The 4,769-nt window shown below is 36.4% G+C and overlaps 1 long non-coding RNA gene across 1 annotated transcript; it reads right to left on the bottom strand.

Annotated features, from left to right (window-relative positions):
* Positions 1–1,489: 1,489 nt before the first annotated feature.
* On the bottom strand, positions 1,490–2,119 carry LOC147603612 (uncharacterized). Its single transcript, XR_015265552.1, has 3 exons — positions 2,004–2,119; positions 1,779–1,908; positions 1,490–1,676 (listed from the first exon to the last, which is right to left on the bottom strand). It is a non-coding gene; the product is annotated as an uncharacterized LOC147603612 (long non-coding RNA).
* Positions 2,120–4,769: the final 2,650 nt, after the last annotated feature.

Raw genomic sequence — 4,769 nt, forward strand, 5'->3', positions numbered from 1 at the left:
TTGTTGATGATGAATGTAGTGAAGACTAGTAAAAGAGATGAAGCCTCTTGGGAATTTTAACACTATATCCAAGAGAAATCGTTGCTTTTGTTGGATTGTCTTTGAGAAATTTGATTGTGTAAATAATGTCTTTACATGTAAGTCCATAGCTCAACACTTTGGAAATGGAAAAGAGAAGTATGAACCCAAACCTCTAGCTTAGCTTTCTTCATTTCTTAAATGGAAAGGATAGTGTATGTGACAAAACTATGATGTAATTTCAAAAGTATGGTGCCAAACTAAAGTTGTTATTGCAATCTCTTGCTTTTTTATCTCACTTTTCATTTGCTAGGTGTTCTGATCGCCTCTTAAATAGGTAGTCCCAAATAGGCAATGGTGGGTTGTTATCCCCTAACAGTCCATGCATGGAGTAGGTGGACTTCTCTTGGACACCTTGCCTTGCCATTATGAGACCCAAGATGAGCCTAGATGGTCATGGGAGGTGGGAATTCTCTGTAGTAATCTTTAGTAGTTCTTTATGGGCCAAGTCTACACTATGGTGGATGGTAGCATTGACTATGATTATGAACCTATGCGATCAACCCCCTGTATAGAGTCATATATATCTATATGTAGTGAGCCCCTTCTCCACACTATGATCATCATTTTGATTTTACTCTCTAGCTTCCTCTATTAGCATATGGCCTCTATCTTAGTAGCAATTCCAAATCAATCATCGAAGCTCCCTATCACCAAAGCACATGAGTGTAGGACTTTGTCAGTTGTTATATCATCGCTTAAGTAACATAATATTCTTATCTATCTCTATTATTGTACAATTTGAGATTAAGGTTTTATTTTATATTGTGAAAGATCCTACTTCTTGTAAGTGTTACCTACATACACTACATGTTGCATCCTCTTAAATACGCTTGCAATTTAGAAAAACTGTTACATGAATATTTTAGAAAATATTAGGACCCTTTGTACATCGACAATCATGCTTCAAGACACACTATGTCACATAACGGGTAGAGAAGGTGTATAAAGAATTGAAAAGTGATGTATATGGCAACTAACATGGGAAATGCAAGCAAGCCAAAAGGTCTCTCTCTCTCTCACACACACACACATATGGAGTGTTTACATAGCTGTTTACATATCAAAAGCAATTAATCAAGAGGTCTTTCAAGTCTCGTCCATATAGTTTGATTATGTCAAATGTGGTTAGTCGGCTTTTTTATAGTGTTGAAAGTGACATCATTATTATCATCACATTGTGTGTGTGTGTGTGCACGCGCGCGTGTACATGCATGTAGGAGGAGGAGGAAAGGAGGGTGATTATTGGGATATGTAATCGTCTTACTAGGGTGATGAAAAGGGAGGGTCCTTATTAGGATATGTAATCGTTTTACTACGGTCATAGAATATATTACCTATGTAAGAGTGCTAGCATCAACTAAAAACTAAGCCCAAAATCTCTCTGTCTCACACACACACACACACACTCTCTCTCTCTCTCTTTATTCCACCAAAATCTATTCATAGTAATGTTCTCACGCAAGGGGCGCTTTCGTAATTCATCCATCATAGATAACTCCTGCTTGCCTGCGTAGTTTTATTTAATCTAATTAAAGATAATAGTAGGATCGCAGCAGCATTCATCCAGAAGGCAACAGCAACAAAGAGCCGCCAAACTGCATGCAAAAGGCGGCGTGAGAAAGGGACTCGAATATTAATCACTGACGCATTATACAGCTACTGCATAATTAGTGCATGGATTGCATGTAATTAATTACCATCCTTCCAAGCAACCCCTATCTCCATATGCTTTGGGTCGGCTCTTGCAGTCATGGATTCTACATTTGGAGCACTTCTTAGGCTTTGCAGCCTTTGCAGGTGGAGGCGAGTTATCGGCCTTTGGATAACCTACATTAGCAAACTTAATTAAGGCGATAAGTTAAGCTAACAAATTATACAGGGTACTTCAAGGAAAGTATTAATTAAGCTTTGTGAAAGAGAACCTTGAGGTGGGTAACCACTAATCCTCTGCCTCTCAGCCATTTTCTGAACTGTTAATTAAGCGCTTGAAGATAGAGTTTAGTCTTGCTAACAAGCAAGCTGCCTATATAAGCATGGGTTATGCCTTGGACGTGTGGTATATATATGCACTCAGGATGATCAGTGGAGAGCGCACTTGCCATCTGGCTTTGCTTTTCATAACCGTAAGAAAGAGACGCACCGTTGCATGATTTCCTCTTTTTTAGCGCTAGATTTTTCTTAACTTCTTTTCGTAAAAGATAGAATCTCATCATTTTTTATAGGGATGGTGAGACTATTTTTCTAACATTCTCAAATATATTCTTTTGGATGGTAGTTTTTCAATATTTTTTCACTTTAAAAGTTGAATAAATTGGGGGTTGAGGATGAGCTATGGCTCATGTATTTTATACATTATGCTTTGAAAGCTTTGTGTCCATTGTTTTAGGTATGCTTCTCTCTCTCTCTCTCTCTCTCTCTCTCTCTCTCTCTCTCTCTCTTTACACATACACACACACGGACATGCACACACACGCATGTGCATGTGTACATGTGTGCACACACACACTCAAGCTGTGTTTTTTTTTGTCCTATGTTCTATATAATTGTGAATCTCTCTCTCTCTCTCTCTCTCTCTCTCTCTCTCTCTCTCTCTCTCTCTCTCTCTCTCTCTCTCTCTCTCTCTCTCTCTCTCTCTCTCTCCATCTTTCTATTCGAAATGTTGTGTGATGTGAATACCATCAATCGCTAATGCTTTTTTTCTAAAGGCTCTTAAGAACTCTTACTAAATAGAACCTTTCCTTCTTGTCGATAAGGACAAGATTGAAATTACAAATTTAGTCCCACATGCTCTCTTTATAAAATTGAATCTTTATATAACTAAATTCCTCTTAATTCCATATGACTCTTCTATCAAAAGTACCTCAAAATGTGCTCATTGTCTAGCCAAGTATTAGTTTAATATCCTTTGATATATATTTCAAATGGGAATATGCAAATCTACATATTTCATGTGTTTCTCACACCCATTTTCTTTTTTTCTTGTCTTGGTAAGTCTTGGTAAGATTATTTTACGTAATGTTTTTCACACACAATTTTTAAAGGGGGAGTTTAAAACAAGAAGAACATAAGAATACACTAAAATAATGTATCCTCAAATAGCATTGCACTTTATAACTTAAAGCTTGCAAAAGATTTAAAATCATATTTAAAAACAATATAAAAGCATCTATATCAGCCCTTTGATTTTGTTATATCAAAACGTACTACTATAAAGTTTGGAATATTGCATAATGAACAATTGCTTTTGAGTTTTAGAAGTGGAGGCTATTGAAAGATGCATGGATCAATGCCAAGTTATGGTGGATCAAAAGCAATGGAGTCCATAATGAAAAGAAGGATTAAGGAATTGAAAGACTCAATAAAATACTTGTCCATTAATAAAAGAGCTCAAAGACAATAACTAGATATCACATAAAATCATACTTTTGTCCATTAGCATAAGGGCTTTAAGTAGCCAAGGTACAAGTGAATTTTAGTACTCCATGACTCCTAAGAAACCCTTTACATTCCATAACTACCAAGAAGTAACTCCATGAGTAACATTCATCTTGACAAGGTATAAGTTTTGACCTATGTTTCACTAATAACCTCATGTTAGCTCAAGATCAACATAACCTTTGACAACCATGCACATGCCTCCTTAAATCTTTAATGTCCATGACCACTATCATTACCCAATGTCCATACCCTAACCATAACGGGAGATGGCCGTTGGGAGTCAACTTCCAACATCCCCCCTTGGTTCTACAAGGACATCTTTTGGACTCTATGTGGACTCTTAAGGGAAAATCATTAGGGGTTAACAAAGAAACATACCATAACATGATCATGAAATGATATCCAAATGAGATTAAAAGACCCATTCATCATCATAGTGAGTGAGATTAGTCTCATTAGGGCCAAAAACGTTTAAAAAAGGGTCGCATTTTAATCACTTGTATCGGATTTGGATTAAGCTTTGGACCAATAGAAACACGACATTCAACCATAAATATGACATTCAACCATAAATATGACATTGGGTGTTATATCCACTTTTCACTAACTTCACTAGTTTGGGCTATTTTAGTGGGTTATCACCACTTTAATATAATACTACACAGCTATTTCAACTTCACTTTAGTGGGTTTCAACTTCAAGGGTCAGTACTTCAAAAATAAAAATTTGAAGTTCTCCCCCACAAAATGAGTCGTACATTTGAGTAAATGTATAGTTTCAAATTCCCTAGTATACCATGAGTGCACCTCTTTTCCATCATCTTTTTGCATCATCCTCCCCTCTATTCGTCATCTAACAATGTTGAGACAATAGTCTAACCTGAGACGCACTCCTAATGCCATTTCATCATGCATCCTTCACAATGTTAAAGATAATCAGGGTGTGTGGAAAGATATAAACTTTAAATTAAACGATTGGGTGACTATGCAACCATCATGCAAAGGTCCTAATAGGATAAAAAGGTAAAGAAGAGGCTTACTACAATACCATTGGAAGGGCTGTATCTTGGAATTCAAGATAGAAAAATATGGGTAGAAGGAAAAGGTGCAACATGTGTACACGACAAGAGACATGCAGATGCATTCTTCCACTCTAACATCTGCATTACAAACTCATTGTAAGATATTTTTGGTAATTTAATTTATATTCTTTATGATTCTACGGTTTATTTACATATGTTGTATATGTGA

The sequence above is a fragment of the Cibotium barometz genome, chromosome 63, assembly GCF_041138505.1.
Source record: "Cibotium barometz isolate CiBa-2024 chromosome 63, ASM4113850v1, whole genome shotgun sequence".
NCBI classification, from domain to species: Eukaryota; Viridiplantae; Streptophyta; class Polypodiopsida; order Cyatheales; family Cibotiaceae; genus Cibotium; species Cibotium barometz.